General features: G+C 42.0%; 1 protein-coding gene across 1 annotated transcript in view; it reads left to right on the top strand.

Moving 5' to 3' along the window:
- The window catches only part of TENT4B (terminal nucleotidyltransferase 4B), a 69,237-nt gene that overhangs the window by 10,823 nt on the left and 34,637 nt on the right, over positions 1-23,777 (top strand). The gene's annotated exons all lie outside the window — the stretch shown is intronic.

The raw sequence follows: 23,777 nt of genomic DNA, 5'->3' as shown, positions 1-23,777 counted from the left end.
ATACTGATCTCTGCAGTCATGGTCATAAACTACTGTAAGCATATCTGAAGTCATGTAGTGACTTCAAGGCATTTTCAGTCCTTTTAAAATTGATAATTGTGCATACACAAGGACAAACATGTGAACATTATATTTACAAAAAGAAAAAAAAAAAGAAAGAAAACCTTAGTGAATATTCACAGTGCTGTGAAAAGTTATATTTTCAAGCAGTCTTCTCCAGGAACGCTGTTGACCTCTATCCTTGCCAGCAGCCGCATGTGTCCTGTGCTAGTTATCTTTGTTTCCTGCTGTATAAAAATCTCTCTTCCTCCTGCTTTTGGGAAACAACAAGTTTTCTTCCCTGTTCGTGCAATCCTTGATGGGCCTGTGATGAGGGGTGTGGTTTAAGGGTAATTGTTTTGACAGCTTGTGGGAAAAGGTCATAAATGCCAGGTAGGCTGGAGATGTTGAGTTAGGAAGTTCGGTAAAGATAAAACAGAAGTGGCAAGCTAAGATGCATATATACCTATCTTGGCTGTTACTTTGGAGGACATAATTCAGGACTGCGATTTTTGTTTCTTTTTTGTATGTGCATCTGCAGTAGAATTATCTAAAGGAAAGGTTAATCCTTGTACTGTCACCAGTCACAGGGACAGGGTAGACCAATAAGCGCTGCAGTAGGAGGCATAGTCAGGAAATCACAAGGTTGGTGATTTATAGAAAAAATATAGAGAGTTTGTCTAGTCTCCAGTATAAATTCTATTTTAACAGTGGATGTGGAGGAGATTAAAGCCCAGTATGCAGAAAGATGGTCCTGATAGTGCCCTTACAGTACCTAGGCTAAGATCCACTCCCCCTTACAACCCCAAAACTTGGGTTGTAAAATATTATTTAGATGTGCACTGACATATCAGTTACATATTGGATCAGCACCAATTAAAAGGAATATTAATATTATGGGCTATTGGCTTATTTTGGCCAGTGTAGTTGATGTCACCAATAAATACAGTATGTCTTCTGGATGGGGCCCCTGGACACCATGTGCGTGTGCATGGCTAGGAATGCAGCCAGGCAGCATGGAGAGCAGCAGCCATGTCTGTGTAGGGGAAGGGGCATGGGTGAGGGAAGGGCTGTGGGGGGGGGAGGGTAGATCGAGGCCCCTGCAGTGAGCGGGGCAGGGAATAGGGCTGACGTTGGGGGTTGTGCCCCACGAAGGTGGTAAGTGGGACCCGGGGCTGGGTAGGGAACAGGACGGAGCTTCACGCATCTTGTGCAGGGGGGTGGACTCCCCCTGCTGTGTGCAGTGGAGGCATGGGGGGGCATTCCCCCCCCCCCCCCCCCCGATTTGTGCACAGGGCAGATGCAGGCTGCTCACTGCGGATTCAGGGCTCTCTGCTTGGTTGTCTTTCCCCCCCACTGCCACGTGGGAATGGGTTACATGGCTGACGTGGGGCCCCTGGGGCTAAGGCAGCAGAATAGAGAGCCCCAAGCCCACAGCGGGTAGCCCACATCCACCCTTGCCCCACTTGGGTCCATTCTGGTTAAAAGCATCCCTGCGTTTACAAATAGTGATAGCAGTGCATGAGCTAAAGCTCATTTGAGCTCTATTTCAAACACCACCGCCGCCAATTTTAAGTGCTGGGATGCTGATGCCCTGGACAAGCTGTCCATGGCTCTGTCCCACTCCCTGCCCTGGCCCTGGATCCCATTCACTGCCCTAGCTGGGCAACGCATTTAGCCCCTGCCCCACTCCCTCCCTCCCTCACTCCCTCTCTCCCTCACTGTGGGGGCTTCAATCTGCCCCTTCCCCTCTACAGACTTACCTGCAGGGTGCTGCTCTGCATGCTGCCTGGTTACGTTCCTGTAAATCGGTTATCGGATCGGTATTGGTTTATATGGCTGGTTAATAACTGGTTATTGGTATTGGCCAAGAAAATCTTTTTTGCTTCACCCTTAATGTTATTCAGTTCTTCCTGCCATTGGCCAGCATTTGTGTTGCCACTTGTGATTCAAGCTTGTCTTTTGGCTGTTGTTTTTGCATGGTGCTAGGTCACAATGATTGTGGTTGCTTTGGTTTCAGGTGGTTGACAAGATCCTCATGGTTAACTGGAGAATCCATAAGATTCAGTGGTTGAGGGTTATTACTTACATGGTCAAGCTTCTTTTGGTAGCAGTAGACCATACCCTTTTTCCTTGGATTCCTATTGTATTAGTCATTTTTATAGCCCCATCTGAATTCCTTTGTCTTATTGCTGCACCGACAGAAGTGTCATGCTTTGTGTCCCACCTTGCATGCATTATGATATACCTATTTTGATGAGTAAATGCTATTGAGATTAGACTGATTGTCCTCTTGAGAACAGGAGGTCTATGGGCAGGATCTCTGTGTGGTACCATAAGGCTTGACTGGTGAAGGGTTGGGAGTAGGACAAAGATACGTGAACTCCACATGGGCTAAAATTGCAAAGGAAAGCACCTCATCCCTTTCTAGCATATAAATGACACGGTGACATCCCGTTAAGATGACTCCTGAGCAGTTGAGAGCAAACAGGTAAGACAAATGAACAGGTAATCTGGAAGTCAGGGTGGGATGCCATGCACAGGTTTTAGCAGATACTCCCTAGTTGGTTCAGGAAGGGGATGAATCTACACTTACTTTCCTGTGGGTAAACTCATTTGCCACAAATGATAAAGTTTGTGGACACAAAGTACTCTAATGTGGAGTAATTCAAAGTAACTTGTTATGACTGTCAGGTGTATACCAGCCATTTATAAAAGTATTAATGTAACTACAGGTGAGTTGTGGTGCATTGGAATGTTCTACATCTAGAAAATGCACTTTCTGGTGACCAGATATTAACTTTAGTGTCACATGAATACGTAGTCTGAACAGAGTGAATCTTTAATTATACTATCACCCATCTGCTTTGGTCTAATAATCTTTAGTGCCCCTGGTACAGGAAATGCCTTGTTTTGATAAGGTTGCTTTAAAACAGTGGCTAGCTTTGTTGTTGGGAAGCTTTCAAAGCAGCCAGTACGTGTGTGCAACAAGTTTTGGTATGCTAGTAGATGTCACTTTTTTTTTTTTCTTTCTTCGATTTAATTTTTGTTATAAAATGAATTCTGTATGAAAAGCATGCTAAATCTCAATTTTAATTTGAGCCTTTATAGAATGGTTTTATTTTTGTGTATTCAAAGTTACTGATTTTTAGCAAGTTTCAGGCACTGTCAATTAATGTATTGAGCTAAACACAATGCGGTGTGGAAAACTGTTTTAAGCTGAATAATGATCATGACTGCAAAGGCCCAAATAGAGTCTTGGCCAGTATTTGAGCCAAGCAAGGAAAAAAATGTATTCAGCAGATTTTTTTTCTTTGTTTTAGTTACTTCTTACTTTCCTTTAGTTGAACTAAAATCCAGATAAAGAAGCTTGTTTCAGGCTGTCAGTGAAGAAAACCCACTATTGACTCAGTTTGATATTTATATATTGGTTGTATTTTTTAAGCTATTCTAATACATCTGGTCACTAGAACTTTATTTGCAACAATATCACTTGGTAGATATTGTCCAGGTATTGTGTTAAGAATTTGATGTTGATGTCCATCCTGCCTTTAGGAGTAAGTTATCTGAGGTCTACAAAGAGATTCATCTCAAGACTGTGGCTGAGAATAGAACCCTGTTCTCCATTAGTAATTCCTTCTACCTAGATAAGATTGAATTTATTATTACATGAGGAAAATAAAATAACTCCTTAAGCTCTTGTTGGTTGGTCAGGCTTTGCTCTTGTGTGGTGGCATATGACAAGGAAAATAAATTAAGGTTCAGCAGGTAACAGTTGTTTTCTCTTTGGTAAGGTGCATCAAAACTTGCATGTCTGAAAAGGCTGGTAAATTTTTTGCAGCTGTTCTCACAGATTTGCCAATATAGTATTTTTATATAGGTAAAAAATATGTGACCAGTAACAGCAGGCAGCAGTGTCAGCTTAAAAGTTAACAAGTAACGTGCAACAGGATCTTTGTTGGGACAGATGAAGTGGGTAATGATTTAATTCCAAACCTTTTCTCCCACATATATGCACACATTGTATGAGGCAATATTTGTCTACCTGTAGTCAGGAGGTCACTAAACATTTCAAAATTGTCTAGTTCAGGGGTGTCAAACACGTCCAGCTCTGTGGGGCTGGATAAGGCTGGTCTCCAGACTGGATTAGGCCCACAGACCAGCCCCACATGCCAAATTCAGTATGTTCCCCAGACCAGCCACTCTTGAACCATGCTGCACACAGTGTTAGCTCACAGCTTGCGTTCATTCAGAACTAGATCTAGCATGAATCCCAGAGCAGGTGCCATGTGTAGTGCGGCTCTGGAGGCAGCACCACATGCGGTATGATCCTAAATCATACTCTGGCTGCTCTGGGACTGCATGTGGCACCGCTCTAGCCATGTCAGTGCAGCGCTGCACCTGCTCCACCATGTGTCCCAGAGCTCTCAGTCCTGGACCATGTTGCATGCAGCACCCACTCCAGCTATGTTAGGGCTATGCTGCATGTACCGCCTGCTCTAGCCATGGTGGGATGCATGCTGGATCCTGCATGAAGTGGATGTGTGCTGGAGTAGGTGCTGCATGCAGCGTGCTGGGCCATCTGATGCATCCCTGCATGCTGTCTATGGGTCCACTCAGGACCCACGGGTGGTCAGAACTGGAAGCCAGATGATAGGGCTCTGCAGGCCAAATCTGATACCCCTGATCTAGTCCACTTCAGTATTCTCTTAACTATGGCACACCCCTTGTCTTAGCTGTTTTCCCTCCCTTTCTGGTTCACTGTTCTTTCCAATGTTCATGTACAACATGCAACCATCTGTCTTGTTGCCTGTTTCACTCGTAGCTAGTAGAGATGTGAGACGTAGAGATAGTAATAAGGAATTTTTTCCTTTGGCCATTTAAATTGACAAACTTTGCTTAATTTTTTACCTTAATCATTAACTAAATTTCCTACACCTTTGAACAGTACAGCTATGGGTGCATGCTGCCCCCCACAGTATGCCAATATACTTAGGACAGATCTTGAAGTCTGCCTCTTCCATAGCTGCCATGGTATACTTGAGGACCTCAGTGACATTATCCTGTGGACACATGGGAAGGAATTGCTCAAGAAATTTCACCAGGACTTTAACAACTTCTACCCCTCCAGTAAACTGATTCTGGAATACTGTACTCCACCCAGCAAATCAGTTTTTTAGACGCCACTGTGAAACTTTGCAATAGCCATATTACCACTATATTGTATCAGAAACCAAGCAACTGCTACAGTTACCTTGATGCTACCAGCTTTCATCCTAAGCAAATCACTAGATCCACTGCTTACAGCCAAGCTCTACATTATAGCCATATTTGCTGTGATGTCACTGACAGGGATGCACACCTTGGGAACGTACAAAAGGGTTTAGATATCATCCCCAAACTGTAACCAGTCAAATCAGTAGAGCCAGACTCAAACCCTGGTCTAACCTATTCCTCCACCGACATCATGTATATTATCACTTGTTTACAATGCCCCACAGCTATCTATGCTGGCCGGATGGGGCAATCCCTGTAAAAAAAGGACAAATGGATACTCATTTGATATTAAAATGCCCATAGTAGAACACTTTAACCTCAGGATGTTCCATTACTGACCTGGAGTAGCTGATCTAGAACAAAACTTTAAACCAGTTTTAATGTGAAATTAGCAAACAAATCACTTACAGACTGGCAGATTGTGTTAACCTTGGTCTAAACAGGGACTGCGGATTCCTATCTTATTACCTGAACTAGCTGTTTACTCATGTCCTTCCAGGTATTAGTTGCCTCGTTCATGTTAATTGATCTCATTAATCCTCTTATCACCTCTTAGCAGTGTCCCCTCCCATTTTCCCTTTTCCTTCTAAGTGCAGTCTTTCCTTTTTGCCAGTCCATTCCTAGCATCTGATGAAGTAGGTTGTTAGCTAAGAAAGCTCATGCCTTTCTGAACCAATTAGTCTCTGAGGTGTCACCCTGCCTTCTGCCTTGTACAAATACAGTGAACTAGTTATGTCCAGAGGTGGTTTACATAATGAGCTAGTTCAGGAACTTAAAATTTGAACATTTTATGTATTTCTTAAAATTCCAGGCACTCCTCAAGCAGAACCTTTCCTTCTTGGAGGGTATCCAGTTAACTAGTATGACTTCCAGAAGGACATTAACTTAAATTTTACAGCTAGGCCGAGTCCAGTATGTTGAAGGTAGCCTCTGGCCTGGAACTCTGGTATTCAGAATTGGAGAGGGAAGCATACTTGATTTTTGCTTTACAATATCTTGAGGTGCATCACTTGTAGCAACTCTGAACTTCCCTTTTTTTTGTTTTCTTTATTTGCCTTGATAGAGAGGGGTGTGTGTGAAAGGAATCAAGGAGGAGAAAGACTGGAGTGTAGAGAATTTTCTTTCCTGGCAGAGACACATTAATTTCTAAAAACGGGGTTGGAGGAAAATGCTAAAGAGACATGATGAAGTTTAGATAAGCAAATAAAGAGACAAGGAGCTTAATTTCAGACTGCCACTCAAGGTTGGCAGAGGTCTTCAACTCGAGGTCCAGCAATTCAAAGATAATCTGGTGACTTGCTGTTAAAGGGAATAAGTATAACAGTGCTGCTCAGTCTCATGCCCCAGCCCTTTGTAGAATATGTGCCCCTTGCCTTGCAGGATAGACTATTTGTGAGCTGATGCAAGTATGTTACACTTAATGTGCATCTGGTTTTCATGCTACACTACAGTAATGTAGACATACTGTATTGTATGTACAAGTTGCAAAAGAATATTTATTTGGTACCTCTGTCTTAAAAAATTCTTTTAATATTACTGTCACGGTGTCATTGAAGTGTGGTAAGACTTGATTACGAAAAAAATCGCTTTGCTTTAAGATCCATGACTGAATTTGTGTGTGAAAGGGGTCTTCATGTTTAGAGAGGTTATTTGATCTTTCCCTGTAAGTAGGTATTTACATTAATTGTTTAGTTCAGCTACACCTAGATGTAACACATGGATGATTAGCAGCTAGTTTTTTAGTACAGGTTTCCCTTGTTTTATGTGGGTTCTTTATATGCAAATTTGCTCTTGTGCAATGAGCATATTTAGACGCATAATTCATTATATGCAAGGTAAATTGACTCTTATGGGATCAGCGTAGACATTCCCCACCCGTCCAAGCAGGTAAGTCTGTGGGGGGAGTGGAAAGGGCCATGGCCCCACTCACCCCTGCCCTGGGAACAGCTGGTGCCAGCTGCCTGCAGCTTTAGGGCTGCACTGTGCTCCACCTGTTCGTCCTCCCTCCCTCCCGTGTCTGGCCTTTGTTTGTCTGCACTCACCTCTGCTTCTGGGCTGCACTGTGCCCTGGTGCAGGCAGTTGGTGTCAGCTGTTCTCAGGGCTGCTCCAGCACAGGCTGGGGTGAGTGTGGACAAGCGGAGCCCTGGGTGGTGCAGGGCACAGCACTCACCCCAGTCCCGGATGCTGCACCTGACACCAGCTGTCTGCACCAGGGCAGAGTGCAGCCCAGTGGCTACAGGCAGCTGGCATCAGCTGCTCCTGGGACTGCTGCACCTGGAGCTAGGGTGAGTGCTGTGCCCCATGCTGCCCAGGGCTCTGCTTTTACGCACTCATCCCAGCCTGTGATGGAGTGGCCCCAGGAGTGGCTGACACTAGCTGCCTGCACCAGGGCATGGCACAGCCTAGGAGCAGAGGTGAGTGCAAACAAGTGGAGCCCAGGCACCCAAGTGGGGAGGAGAGGGGGGCACAGTGCAGCCCAGTGGCTGCAGGCAACTGGTGCCGGCCACTCTCAGGGCTGGGGTGAATGCTGCTCTGTTCCCTCTGCTTTGCTGCCTTGTGCAGCCCTGGGAGCAGCACCCATTCCCCTGCCCCTTCCCTAGTCCCAGACTAGCAAGTACTAAACTTAATGCTCCATGACCATGGCGCATCAATGAACGTGTAGACGTGCCATCTGTGTGTTAATATAGAGAATACAATTAGACTCATGTTATGATTTAATTAATTCGTAGATCACTTCAATATTATGTATTATTATAGCTTTTTTTTTTCTTTTGCTCTAAACGATGAAGGTTAGTTGTCATGAAGCTTTTATCGTTGTCTTATTTTTCAGGTATATATATATATATATATATATATATATATATATATATATATATATATATATATTTTAGATTTTACTTGAACTGTTTTCTTAAGTTAGCTGTCCAAATAGTGTCTTGCAAATATTGTGTCTGCAAATTAGATGTGAATTGCTCGTAACTTTGCTCAACTTTTGATGAGGCTTAAAAAGATCAAAATTGCTGAGACAGAGCGCAAAGGCTATGTGACTCATCTAATTTAACTTGCTCCAGGAAATAAATGCCTGGAAGTTGTGTTTTGTTTTTTTTTTTGCAGTAAGCTCAAAATATTATTGTCTCTTGCTGTAGATAGTTAGTTGTAAGTCTCAGCTTCTTTAAATATCAGTCTGTATGTAGATATAAAACAGGTTTACTATGCAAATAGTAGTTTGTTAGTGTTGCCACAATGTGGCAACACAGTGTGTTTTTACTAGGAACAACAACTGTTTTTGCAGTAGTGATGCTTTTACAGTTTCATTTTTAGGTTTTTTGGAATTTCTTACTATTGTTAGCTGAGCCCTGAGATTGCATCTGTATGCATTTCTTAACATAATATGCTTGTAGTTTTAGGGAAAAACATTGGTATAGTCTCCTGTCATCAGACTTCTCTGTTACCTTTGATTTCCCTTCCATTGATTCCAAACTAACCTTTGTTCTTGTTTAGATATAATACATTCCTTAAAGGCTGTGCAAACTCAGTTAGTTTGAAATGTGAACAAATCTGTCTGGAAGCTTTATATTAAACACACAATCTGAAATTGTTTAAAAATACCTTTGTACATGTGAAAATAGCTAAACTTGCTTGGAGCTGTCACATCTGGAAATTATTTGAAAGGCATCTTTGTTCAGGTATAACTAGTTTGCAGCATGAATACTAAACTGAAGTAACTGAAAAACAAATAGGATGCCTGTTATGTGAGTCTTCAGAACTATGTCTGTAGCTTAGTAACAGTTATTGTTGCTTTTTATAGAAATATGTTGCATTTGTGTGTTTTGCCTTGCCTTTCCTTTCCTTATTTTAAAACATTTTTTTCAGTCTTTTAAAGCATTGATGCCCAAAGTTTGGGACCCAGCCATGTGCACCAGATCATGTCCACAGCCCTGCATGCAGGACTGTGTCATCTGGCCTGCATGGCTTGGAAATTAGGTGGTGGGGCAGAAGTGGTGGTGGTGGTGTTAAATGCTACCACTCCCCTGTCACCAAATTTCCAGACTTGTGAGGTATCCCACAGACTAGAGGTTGAGCGCCACTGTTTTCAAGGATGGTGTTGATTCCTTTCATACCATTTTCAAACTTGCTTTTAAAAAAAAAAAAAAGTCCCCTGATATTCCATTAGCCCTTCCAAAATATGCAAAGTGAAAGAACAAAAATAAGTTTCCAAAATTAGTTACAATATTTTTTAAATAGCAGTTCCACATTTGAGTAACCATCTTCAATACCTGCAGGATGTAGTAGACTAGCAATGGAAATGATAGCCCTAGTAGGACCGAAGAGCACAAAGCCTTGTTTAAACACAGAAATAATAGCTTAGCTGTACAAGTGTAGTCAAAGCTGTAGACCTCCCACTAATGTGGACACCGTTAAACTGGTGAAAAGGTTCTTACAGTGATGTTGCTTTATACCACCATGATATTTTTGTACTGGAAGGAAAATGCATCTCTAGCATTATAGTTGTATCTACACTAGGGGTTTGTACTATTTTTGTAAACTTTGACATTTCTGACTGTTACTTAGCATAAAAACCATGCAGACAAGTTGTGTGTAGTTGTAAGTTTAGCCTAGCGTAAATTTTACCAGGTAATTTGGAGTTAGCTTTCCTGGCTGGCCAGCTCTTCGTACAGGAGTTGCCATTTTTCAACCTTGAGATAAGGTCAGTATTCTCTCAAATTGAAACTGGAGTAGATATAAAAATCAGATGCATGTTTCTTCTATGAATTTGACTCTTTCTTTTGAAGTAAGTTTTGGGGAGTGTTCTATAACCAGAGCTTGTGAGCCTTGTTCCAACTGCTTTATTTATGTAGCAGTGTTCAGACACTAATCTTCTCCACAAATTGATCTGAATGAAGCTTTTAAGCGTGCAGTTTTCACATACCTTCTCTAAGGAAGATAGGATAGTTTGTTTAGAAAAGGTAAAATAATTTATCAGAATTTAGGACTGGTGGAACATCTTGACTATTTAGGTACACAGTATATAATTAAAAATCCTGGCTGTATTTTTATGGAATTATGTATGTAATAAAGGCAGACAAGATTCTTTGGGTGAATCTGATATCTTTTATTAGACCAACTTAAATAGTTGGAAACAAAAATTAAGCAAGCAAGGGTTTTTAAGCCCGAAAGCTTGCTTTAAAATTTTTTTTCCATCTGTTTAAGTTGATCTAATAAAAGATACCAGATTCACCCAAAGGACCTTGTCTGCCTATGTCCTTAGATCAACATGGCTACAACCTACACACACATGTAATAAAGAGTATTCTTTGGTGTTTCAGAAGAGTAAAAAAAGACTTGTGTTGTGGTTGTACTAAAGACACATACTTTTCGCAAGTTTGCACAAAGGCAGTAAAGATTTTCCCCCACTGCCCTCTGGTGTGGGATTACACTTATGATTGAAGCTTTGGCTAAAGAAGTTACTTAAGCATGTGTTTAATTTAAACTTTAAGCCAATAAAACTACTCATGCTTCAAATTCATTAGGTACCCGCTTCAGTACCTTGCTGTCTTATTATGCAGCATATGAATCCCAATGCAATCCTTTGAAGGGGAAAATAGTTCCCACGTAACTTCTTGCTTCCTACAGCCACACATATATAGTGTCCCTTTTTAATGTAAATCTGGGGAGTATTTTTTAGTATTGAAAAAAGCATTGAGTTTTTCAGCAGTGAAATGTATTCAGGATTAAGCTGTAGTATCAGCCTTTTTTGTGGTTGGATTAGCTTTTTGTTAGTTGCCATTATGGTTGTGCGTGAGCAATATAACAATTTCTCATGTGTGTCCCTTCCACGTTTTGCATCAACACCTACAGGTATTGTCATGCTACGCCATGCCACAGCACAACAGCTACGTGATATGTTCCAGATATTAAAAATTCTTCCTTCTACCTTGTTTGTCTTGTTTGTCTTTCATTTAGATTTATATTTCCATTGTGCGGGGGAATTTGTGGTGTGTGTGTGGGGGGGGGGGGGTTCGTTTGATTTTTCTCCTTCATGGTACAAAATTGTCCCTTGCTGTGTGCTGTTGTTTAATTGGCATTTTCTTTTTCACCCAACTTCCAACTTGACAAGGGATTATTAGTCTTCTTTTCAGGAATATGCTGCAGCCTTCTTTCTGAATCACTATTACTACCCCATTGCAGCTGTTCCACAGTGCTACCCATTACCAAAGTGAGGGAGAGAGAAGTGAAGTGGAACCACTTCAATGGGAGAAGCAAAACGTCTGGAGGCAGCAGGCACAGCTGTTTTTCAAGAGAGAAGCAGGTGCTCCCTCCCAACTGAGTACATGTCCCAGATGAGGAATCCTTGCAAAGAATTTCCCAAACTTGAAGCACTACCTTAAATACTGCATGCTTGCATAGTTGGACTTGAAGGGTAAAAAGTGTTGTGAAAAAAGAAGTGAATAAGTGAAGGATCCAAACACTACTATTTGTGGATTGAGCAATTGGATTTTTTCTACTGGTATTTTGAAAGCTACAGAAATGTGATGTTTCACTCTGTGTGTGTGTGTGTGTGTGTGTGTGTGTGTGTGTGTGTCATGCTATCAAGAATAGTACTGTCCATTTTAAACTAGATCTGGGCTGTTGCACAGTGGAGTAGCAGAAAGCATCTTGGCCCCTGCCCTGCCCTGCTTAGCACTGGTCATCCCCTCTGCAGCCCTCCCTGCTCTGCTCTCTTCCCCTCCCTCTGACGGTGGGAGCCACCTCCTTCTCCTCTGTCCTTTCATCCTGTCCACTACCAGAGAGGAGTGGCCTGCAGTGCAACCAGAGGAAGCACGCAGGCCCTCTGCTTGAAGGTTGACCTCCACTGCTCTAGTAGCTCATCTGCCTGCTTGAAACTCCAGATGATGCTGCAAAGTTTGATTATTAATTTGTAGCAATGACTTTGCTTAGTGTCTTTGTAGGTTAAATGGATATTGAAATATATTGTATTTACCAGAATCCAAGATGACCCTGAATTAAAACCAGGAATATGTAGTTATTTGGACCCAAGGGCCACATAAGGAGTTCTGATGATCTGTCATGGGCTGGATCAGCACCCCCTCTTCCTCCCACCCTTCCCCTCCCGCAACAATTCATCAAAACTCCCTGTGGGGCTTTGGGCGGGTAGGCATGGAGCAGTGTTTGGGAGTGGAACAGGTGGGCAAAACCAGTCTGCTCACTGCATGCCTTACCTTGTGCGGGTGTTACAGGATTTGTATGGGGGAGGGTGGGGGGCTAGGTCCCAGGCACATTCAGCAGAGCTTGCCCAGGTTGTGCAGTCCACGGCTGCCCCTGCAGTGCTCTGCGTGGGGCTGAACCCCACTTGGGGCAGCCTGCACTGTTTCCCCCGTGCCCGCCAGCCCAGTCCTAGCCCCAGCCACTGCGCAACTTCTGGTGGAGTTGTTTTTGGTGCGGCTGCAGCTGGCTGGCTGTTGCTTTGCTCCCCTCACCTCCAGCAGGAGCTGCTGGCTCAAGCTTCCCCCCTGCCCAGAGCAACACGGAAAGGGCAGGAGCAAGAGGAGGAGCGCTGCGGGAAGTGGAACAGCCCTGCTGGCCCGGGTCCAGGCCAGTGCGCACACAGATTATGGCAATGCATGTTTTACTTATTCTCCTATGGTTCGAGTTAAATATTTATGGAGTTGAAATTTCAACTGTTGTCTTGTGTAGGTGGAGCAGATTTTTAAATATTTAATCTAGAATTAGTACATTTGTTTTTTAAAATAGGAAGAAAACTATTAACTTTACAGAACATAGTTTTTAGATTTAAGCTTAAGAAGTAATTTTCCCCTAAGCTAGTGCAGAAGATAGCATACATCTTCAAGAACAAGTTAATTCTTATTCTGTCAGTGAAAGATAAAGGCCCCTGCTTATTTTTCCCCTGCCTAATTTGCCTAAGGTTGAAGAAATCCTGAATCTAGTTAATGAAGACAGCTTTCACCCAGAGCTGTTTCTAAAATAAAAACCTGAAAATACGGGCAATATCGTTCAGAATAAAATAGAACTAAAACTAATCGGTACAGTTCATTTTTCCATGTGCGTTCATTAAAACTCCTTTATAGAGATGAGTCCAGATTTTAACCTTCCCTTTCCTTGATTCTGGCCACATGCATTCCCATTAAATAGAATTTCTAATTTTTTGCCTTTCCTATTCAGTATTTATTTGATCTTTGGAAAAATATCTAAAAGTTTATTCATAAATGACTGATTTGTTTAATCTCTTTGGGGGCTGGGGGGGGATCATACTGTTTGTTTACAGCTGGTCACGTGACTGCCAATACGCATGGAAGCATACACTTCTGGTATAAATGAATGGATAGATAGGTTTTTCCCTCTACCAGAGTTGAGAGAGAGCAAGCTTATACTAGATAATGCAGCAAATAATTTGGTAGTGACCAATTATCAGGAGTTGATGATACAGCGGAAGAGGTGCTGGTGGAAAATTAGAACAGTGATGAATTAATCATAGTGGCAAATTGCCCCATAGGTAAATTAACCAGCATGTACTGTAGCCATTCGATCAGGAACACGAAAGATATTGCATACCCAGTTGCCCAGGAATAGTGACTAGTCAAAGGAAATGAGATGAATTGCCTGTAGTTCCTAAATCTCTGAAGTGCTGCTTAAAAATATACCCTTAATTTTAAAACATAATTCATATGATTTACCCTGCAAACTATAAATGACATTGATGAAAATCACAGTTTTTCGATGAATTCTAAAAATTACCTAGATCTTGGTTTAACTGTTTCCTAGGAGACTGCATTGTCAAGCAGCCATTCTGAAGTAAGTGGCATATGTGATATTTAGCCAAATGCTAGCACAGTATCTGCCTTTTTTAACCCATGTAAGACTTTTCACAGTGTATTCTGCTTCTGTATGCAAAGACAGGCATATGACACTACATTCCAAACAGGTGAATTTTATTAGAGGAATTGTGTTAATTAATTCTCAAAAATCTGTCAAATTATCAGTGTACTGTTTGTCAGGTTGGTAAAATGCAGTGTAAGACTCAGCAGGGATTTTTTATTTATTTATTTATTTTGTGTGGGGCCCATATGTAGGCGCAATACATGGTACTTCAAAGAAATGGTGGGGTCCTGCTGGTGATTTAGCTGTGTGTCTTGGGTTGTTAAAGATGTAAAAGTATCTGCCATTGTTTTCTGTAGGGCAAGTGTTACTTATATTATTATTCTTAATCATAGTTTCTCCTGAGGGCCAAGGTTTCAGTTAGCCCCTCTTCTAACACTTTGGGCATGTACCACTTAAGGCTGGGTATTTGACTGATCCAAAAATACCTGGTCAACTGACCGGTCAAATATTGTCAAATAATGGTCAAATAGTTTAAGCATTTATTTATTAGACCAGTGAAGAGAGAGATTTTAATCTTCAATAGGTTAGATACTTATGGTAATTACAAAACACCTCCAAGTTAATTATCTGTTACTGTGAAACAATGAAATTACATTCTAAAAAATTGTAATGAGTTTTTATAACTGCTAAGTATAAATGTGGATGATAATCAAGGCTGAACAATTCTTTTCCTTAGCTTTTATCTCAAAACTTCAGGGTCAGCCCAAACAGTTACAAAAGAATAAAAAAGTAATATGTTTCTGTTTAGAAATAAAACATGCATAGCAACTATAAAATAACTGCATTTTAAAAACTGACTTATGCTAAGTAGGCAGCAGGCCAGTTTTGTTGTTTGTTTCACGTAATATTTGACAGTTTTTGACTGTGGTCAAATAACTAGTAGTCTGCTGCAACTGATATTATTTGACTGGTCAATTGACGAGCTTCCCAACTTCAGCACAACTCAAGAACTCAGGGTTACCCCTGAGATGACAGCTGAGAAATGAGCATCACCCAAACACGCCTGTTTCATACATGTTACTTGATGAAGAATGCTGTATGGTTGCTTTTTGGCACGTGCTCAGGGATATTCTCAGGATATTGGTGCTGGGCATGCCCCTGATGGCAGTTCTAGAAACACACAGCACTACTGTAATGACAGTCTTACGCAGATCAAGAGCAAAGGGATAAGCATTTGCCTCTGGATTACCACATAATAGACATTACACTTATTTGGCTACTGGATAATCCTGGAAGATGCTGATAGTTTAAAATGATGTACATGATGTGTTTCTCAATCAAAAAGCTCTTGCATCGAGAGGCATAACTAAGAAGGTTGTACCATGAGGAAAACGCTGTCAGAGAAAGTATGGGGCAGAGGTGAAGGGGGGATCCTTTTTACCTGTGCCAGGGACTTGATGTCCTAGGCTGTTGCTGCCTCAACAAAATCTTCTGACTGTTGCTGCTGCTGCAGCAGGAGCTGTGGTGTAGATTCCCTAGGGCATTGCCATTCTGGCATTCCTGCTAAGACATTGCCCAGGGCTGGTGCCCTACTCGCCCACTTCTAGTTACACTACCACTTGCCTGTCTTGGGGACTCTGGGTAGGGAGAGGGGACACTCTGCAATACTAATCCATTGGAGATACTTTCCCTTTTAACACTTGAACAGGTCAAAGATTGCTCTTACCTCGGGTTCTCACTTTTGAACAAAAGAATTGAATTATGGTTGTGAACTTTACTATTCTTTATCTTTTCAGTTGTTGTGCAATTAGAAGGGAGAAAATATTGCTCTGTCTGGAAGAGAATTAATTAATTTCCCTACGGGACAATGCTAAAATTGAAAATGAAGTTTTCACAGCCTCAATTTTTTTAGGCTGCCATTATTACTTTATTGCTATAACACATTCCTGTTAGTAGAAAACTGTTTTTTCCAACTTGATTTTAATTAAACTACAACTCCTTTTTAAATATGGTTGAGATGCAAGCCAGTGAAAGCCAAGGAATTGATTTTCAGTGTCTAACTTGCCTTGGGTGCAGTTGGTATGAGATACCATATACTTCTGGCACCTAATGTATTTAGTGTCCTGTTATTCATTGCATCACTTGCCTTGGTGACGGCAGCATTTTTTTAATTTACGGTTTTGTTTTGTTGGCTTTTTTTGTAATCTTAACACTCTTTAATTTCTATGTAAAATGTTCAAGATTTTTTTTCATTCCATTCTCTCCAGTTTCCAGACATTGCATATCTCTTCTCTTCTGAAGGATGAGTTCTTTAGCTTTTCTCTGAAAAATGGGTTTGATCCCTCACCCATTTTAAATCAGTATAACCCTGAAGAAGGATTGTTAGACAACTTTAAAAGCTAAAAAGTGCAAGCCTTTTTTAAAGACCTATGTTACATAGATGGGTGGTTTTTAAAGTTTTGGTGCAGAGCTTGGCAAAAGAACAAAAGGGCCGTAAACTGACTGACACTTCCATATTTGTCTATTTGGGTTTGTTTTGTTTTTTTTGCTGCTTCATAGCTGAAAAATGATTTTGCTAATCTGCAATTGTTGTTTTTGTTTGTTTGTTTTGTTTTTGCTTTTTGGGTTTTTGTTTTGTTTTGTTTTGTTTTTTTTAAAACAACATTTATTGGCTGATGTTTTGTACTCTTGCTAATCTTCTACTCCAGGGTAGGCAACCCCTGGCACGGGTTTCAGTGTGTAGAATGTGAAGGCATTTTGCTTGGCATCCACGCCTCAGGGCGGATAGTGGGGAAGGGGCTAGGGCTGTGCTGCTACTACAAGGATCGGGCCCCTCACAGCTCCCCAACCCTCTGCCTTGGCTTGCCAACATCTTGCAAATCAAGCTTGCAGGCGTTTTTGGCACTCTGCCCAACAGTGCTGCTCACCCCTGTTCTACTTCGTTTGCCAACATCAAACACAAATGGAAACAGAAACTTAAATTTGAGCATGCTCCTCATGGTCATGGTTTCAATAACCTAGCTTTGTTAAATACTTTGCACTGCTGACCCAGTGATGCAAGAGTTCTTTATTGTTTACTTCTATGTGGCCAATTCACTCGTTTTCCTGCATGAAACAACAGTACTGAGAAATGGAAACTTAAAAGGACTGAGGAATAAGTTTTGCAAACTGATAGCCAAAAGGAGTGACTTTAAGACTACAAAACATGTAGATTCCAGTCTAAGCATATCTGTTAATCCTAAGTATGCCACGCAAAATATGGGCAAAGTTGTACAGCTGTGTGGCATCCGTTATCAGTTTGTTTTCAATCAAAATTATGGGATAAAATGAAGATACTTTTTAATAGTGAATGCTACTATCTTCAGGTTTGTATGTTAGGAAAGGATAACTAATTAATTGGAATGAGGCTTGTAAACTACCGGATGTACTTGAATCTATGATGAGGATTCCCTGTTCTCTTCCTCCTCCCAACTCACACACATTCAGCCTGTGGCAGGGGGTAGAATTTATCTTGCATTTGAGTACCAGCCTGGTACTCCAAGTCTTGCCCTAGGTCTGATCCAGGGTCGGGGCCAAAGCTGTTGCCACCACCGCCTATTTGGGGCTTCCGTTGCCACTGCCTGCCTGGAGCCAGGGCCAGAGCTGCTGCTGCTGTCTCCCTGGGGTTGGAGCTGCCACTGCTGTTGCTACTGCCTGCTTAAGGCCGGAGCAAGGGGCAAGTGTCAGGGGAACAGGCACCAGGGAGAGGAAATTTTTGGTGGGGAGCAGATGCCTGAGGCTACAGGCACTCAGTGTGGGAGAAGTAAGAGGCAAGGGCCAGGCCACTTTCCCTTCACCATCTGTTCCTTTTGCCACTGCTTTCCCTGATGCAGCAGTTGGTGGATGAATTTAAGACAACACTCCAGTATTAGACTCTACGCTTGGAAAATTATAGCAGAGTTGTTTTTTTTCCATGTGTAGAATCCAATTAAATTCAAAGTCATCTTGGGTTCAGATAAGTGTGGTATCTAGGTAAGGCAGAGTCTACCTTTCGAGTCAGTTGTCTATTTGAAGACTGCTAAAATTGATATAGACCTCTTACTTTTTACCAAACCATCTTTATAAAAAGAACGTGGGTTGAACATATGCTCTGCACCAGGATTGTTACATAGAAGACTCAAACTTTTTTTATGATTGATATTGTAACAGAGCACCCTGTGCTCGATTTACTAGCAGGGGCTTGAGTGGCAGCCAGGCAGCCCTCAGCTGCCTGTGGTGGTAATCAAGCAGAGTTGCCTGCTTGGGGAATGAGGCTCAGTTGCAATATATGAGAGCTGGGTTCCTGAACTGCAGGGCAGCAGTTTGCTGCTACCAGCTAAGGAGGCAACATCTGGCTGAGCTGCTGCCTGGAATATCTTGGAGGTAAGAGCTAGGGCTGTGGGGAAGGAGGAGGCCCCATGGTCTTGAGCATGACCTGAAACCACCCTGCTGGGGAAGGGTGGCCTGGTAGAGCTACCTGTGGCAGGGTAGCTCCCCAGAAATGCCAGGCCAGTTATCTCCCCAGTGAAAGGCAAGTAGGTGTGCCTGAAAACCCCAGCGCTTACATCTCTGGTGGGTTGTGAGACAGGGGGAGCCCAGGCTCACTGCAAGCACTGAGGCAGGGCCCAGGTTGGTAGAGGGACCTGCAGCAGCGCCCAGTCTCGCAGAAGATCCTGGGCACATTATGGAGCTAGGTGTTAGGCTTCAGGGGGGACGGGGCTTGGAGCCCTAGTCCCACTGTGAGGGGCCTAGGGAGATAGAGATTGGGTGATGCCTGGGGATGGCTTGGAACCAGAGGGGGCTTGTAGCCTGGGGATGGGGCTTGGAGCCCGAGGACAGGGCTTATAGCTGGGAGAGGTTTGTGGCCTGAAGATGGGGCCTGGAGCCAGAGGATGGGGCTGGGAGCCCAGTATATGTAAATATTGTGATGAGGCTGGGTGTTAGGCCAAGATTCATCTGCAAGGCATGGGATATGTCAAGGGAAGGTCGGAGCATGTACAGAGGCCCTTGTCATCAGGGCAGAAAAAGGGCAGCCTCCCGCCTGATCAACATCTGATAATCTGGATCATCAAGGCATGGCAGGAGAGACGAGCGGATGGTTTGCTTGGAAACAAGCGGGCAGGTCTATATTGAGATCAGCCCTGGGATGTCCAGTTGTTACAGATATCTTCTTTACATTTTACGAAAGAACGCATCCCTTAGTTTTCCTTTCCTTTCCTTTCCTTTCCTTTCCTTTCCTTTCCTTTCCTTTCCTTTCTCATGTCCTTGTGACAAAGTATTTATCAGAATTCAGATTTATTGGAATCTGACTGGCCTTGCCATGAGCACTTCTACTATGGCCTCAAACTTGCAACCTCTGGGCTGTCAAAAATGCATGTTAGTGCCCACACCTCTCCAGGCTGTTCTTCTTTTGCTGATTCTGTTGCTGTATTTTTAGCATAGTGGGTGCTCTACATGCGAGCCTTAATGCTCAGTCGAGTAGACTATTTTACTGTGCATTAAAACATCATGTAAAAAAAGTGACATTATGCTAATGCACAGTAAATTACTCTACTTTGCATTAAGCGTCGCTAAAAAAGGTGTGCAAATGCGCTACTGTGCAATAGCACGGTCTAATGTGCATTAATTTAATACCTCACATTTGAGGTACTAAATTTAATGAGTATTAGAAAAGGCACATTAACGTACGTGTAGATAAACCCAGTGAGTTTCATTATATTAGAATTGTATCTTGATCAGGTAGAATAATCGTTCCTTTCCTGCATAAATAAATATAAATTCAAATAACAATACACCTTGCCTGACTATGAACAGAATGTTTCTTATAGATGTATAACAGTTTCCTTAAAGCCTGCTCATTATGAGATTTTTATCCAGAGAAACTTAATGAATGCAGTGGCATTAAATAGAAGGAAAATACTGTCATAGAGTCAGAACTAATTTGTGGATCCTTTTCATCTTTAATCTAAAGATTTAGAATATCTCAATAAAACTTGTTTACAAAATGTTTCATAATCCAAGCAAACTGTGTGTAGTGGCACTTTTTATAATAATTCTTGATCGACTAAGCCATTGAATACTATACTTCTTATAACCTTGAGTTTAAGTTTTCAATGTTATTTTAGTTATTTAACTTAATTGGATTCGTACTGCTAAATCACTTCGTATCAAGCTAAAACTCGAATCTTTCTCTACTAGTATTTTTTCTTGGCTTTATAATGATACTTTTTGGTACTTTCCTGCTAGGAGAAGTAAGCGATGGGTACCAAATAGTAGAATTTTGCTACTCTGCCTTTTGAACTGTTACTGTTCTACCATGTTCCAGCAAAAAATTGGTATAAGAACCACACATCCAAGTCAAGTGACCCATCAAGTTGTACATGGATCTAATGAATACTCTTCATGTCGTGTCTTATGCAGTTGTCACTAGTTGAACTAACAATTATGTTGTGTCCATGGAGAGCTATAGATGACCAGTCCAGTCCAACAATTTGTTGAAAATGTATGACATGCAGAGTTTGCACAGTGCATTCAAGGCTGTGTATAAGGGTGGGCAATTATTTCAACTGGAGAGCCACTTAATGAGTTTTGGTGAGCTGTTGAGGGCTGCAAGGGTAGCCCCGCCCCTTGACAGGTGCCCCATCCCCTGGTCACCATCTTGGGACTGGAAGTCCCACCCCTAACCCTTGACTTTTGCCACTGGAAGTCCCTCCCATTGCCCCTGGAAGTATTCCTGGGTGGGGAGGAGGTTACCATCTTGGAACTAGGGAAAAAAAATAAATTGTATACTGAAAAGCAAATATCAACTATAACATATTTTAATTTTATTTCAAAAAATACTTTGTCCCGATTTATGTGTGTGTGTAGTGTACATAGAGGTGATTGCATAATAACTCAAAATTAAGTCTTACTCTTGTATATTTGTGGGGGGGAGCATAGAAGGGTGTGAGGGGATATTAGGTGAGTATGGGCGGTGTGTGTGCACATGTGTGTGTGCACATGTGGGGAGGGGGGAAAGGTGTGGGTATTGGGTTTGTGGGGGGGGGCTGTGGGTGTGTGTTGGGGTGCATGGGGGAGTGTGAATGTGGGGCCCCCATGAACATGCTTATCTTGCACATGCCTCCCTCGTTGTGCAGTGAGCAGGGTCGGGCTGCTTGGTCCATTCTGCAGGGCTCCCCAAAGAAAGTGAGGCAGACTAATATAATAAAACCATATGAATGGGAATCAAGGAACTGTTACTGATATCTCTTTTTGTATACTCCTGTAACTTTTGGCATGCCCTGAAGCCCTGGAAACAATCCCTTTTGTAACTTGGGATTCCATTTTTTTGTGTTTTTTTCTATAAAAAAAAAAAAAAAAAAAAAAAAAAAGACAGGGAATTCTAGGTTTTTGTTAAACAGTCTCCTATTCTTCTTTCTTATCGCTTCCTTTTCTTTTCTGTCACCATGGACAGCAGTAATATATGTAGTTATCACCCTAACCTTTACAAACTTGATCATTAGTTTTGGCAGCTTTAGTGATCTTTGACTGGTGAGATCAGTAAGTTCTGTTGTTGATTATGAAGCGTTCAGATTTGTCTTCTACTTGCACGTGCTTCTCTCCCAAACCTCTTTGCTGCTACAGAGTTATAACACTACAGAAGGTCCCTTTAAAATTAATTACAGACTGACTGAAGTGCAGTGAGATGGCTAAGAGAAACTACTAGCTGTGGAGTTGAGACCTTTGAGAAATAACATCATTAAGAAATCAAATACCCCCAAGTGGCATGTGATTAGTTCATCAGAACTCCTCAGTGGAAGCTGGTGGTCCTCACTGCTGGGAGGGGAAGGTGCCAACTGTCAGAGTGGCACAAAGGGTAGCAGACACGATAGCTGCCCCCTTGTCCTTCCTTCCCCTCTGCTGGAGCTTCTCTGCCAGTTGGCACCAAGGGGCAGGGCAGCACGAAGGGCAGCCATTAATCAAGATAGCAGCTGCCCCCTCGTCCCTCCTTGGCCTCCTCCACCAATCAGCGCTGAGGGGCAGGGCTGAATGAAAGGCAGTCACCAGTCAAGGACTAAGTGCAGACAGTCAAAAAACCTGAGGCTGAATCAGTTCGATCTTTGCAGGTTAGTCTAAGTTGCCTAGATTGAACCAATAAGCAAAAGAACAGACATTTACTTTTGATTCCAGAAATGCAGCCACATGCCTGCAGTGGCCCAGGCCAGAGTCTGGGAGATTTTAGAGTATACCTTGTGGCTTGACTGGAGCAGACAGCTTTGGCCAAGGCTGGCCTACCTACCCTGCAAGGTAGGGGAGGTGCAAAGCATCCTGGGATGCTGGGGTACTGTGACTTAACTTGAATCTGGAGGGAACCTGGGACAGAAGTTCAATAAGCTGATTTAACCTAAATCAGTGAAGCCTGATACTACGTCCATCCAGGTTTATCTTAAACTGGTTTTGAAAGCAGTTTATGTGTACCAAAGTTCTGTTGTGCTGCAGATTACACAAAATATGCTGTGTGAACCGTGAGTGGGTTGCAAAAAAACCCTTTGCCTCTCCACAATTTAGGTAGATCCCTAATTATATAAAGATAGAGACTGTTTGTTCCCCTAATCTCTTGTGCAGATATTACGAAGACTTTTCATTTCTCATTGAAAGGCTTTAATTTTGCAAATCACTCCCCCTAGTAGTCCATCAGAACTCTAGGGCAAGAGGGATTCGATTTATATGGCTCTTACCTTCTTTAAAACGTGTTTGAAGCAACTACCTGCTAGCATATTAGGGCTGTAACAAACTAATTAAATAAAATAAGCAGCTCTGTGCCAGGACTCTAGTCTTTTAGGAATTGAAGGACTGTTTAATTTGACAGTGTAGAAGGAGAGAAAGCTGGGAGAATATTGTTTTTTGGAGGGGAGCATTGTTTTATTTATTTTGTTTTTTGCTTTGTTTTCCTGGTTAATCAAACATAATGTCAGCATGTAGATGTAATTCACAAAAACCCTACTCAAACCCTTACTGCTACTACCTGCTCAAATGCAGTCTGTCTCACATCTTGGTCATTTATCAGGCTCATATTCTTCCGTGTTCCCAGTTATGCATTACTCACTATAGTGCTAATGGTACAGAATATGTTGTTGGGTCTGAATGTGTGCTGTTTAGCAGAAACAAACAGGTGTGTAGCTGCAATGACAGTTCAGTTGCTATTTCACATCCTTTTAAATCACTGGTAACTGAATTTAAGTGGAATAGCAAATTGTTTCTGCAGATGCCTGTTTGTGCTCAGGGGTCAATTAGAAAAAGATGGCTTAAAAGCCTTGTTTAAATGCCTGCATAATGCATCCTACCTTAAGTATATTGAGTGTTAATTGAAGATTTTAAACTTACTACTGTTTAGTGGTGGTATTAGTCTTCACTTTTAATGTAAACAAAAGCAACTTTGGTTTTGGTTTCCTTTTGCATATTTTTAGTAAACATGCAACAAGTTTAGCATCTATTTTGTAGGTGAATGGATGAAATTTTGTTCCATTAATCTGCTAAAACAAAGTTGCTTCTGGTTTAAAGGCAGTATTTGGTGTTCAAGAAATATTTTTCAACTATTGGTTTGAAATAATAAAATCCTGTTTAT

The sequence above is a fragment of the Alligator mississippiensis genome, chromosome 10 (assembly GCF_030867095.1).
Source record: "Alligator mississippiensis isolate rAllMis1 chromosome 10, rAllMis1, whole genome shotgun sequence".
Taxonomy (NCBI): Eukaryota; Metazoa; Chordata; order Crocodylia; family Alligatoridae; genus Alligator; species Alligator mississippiensis.
This window is presented reverse-complemented; position numbering and strand designations above follow the sequence as displayed.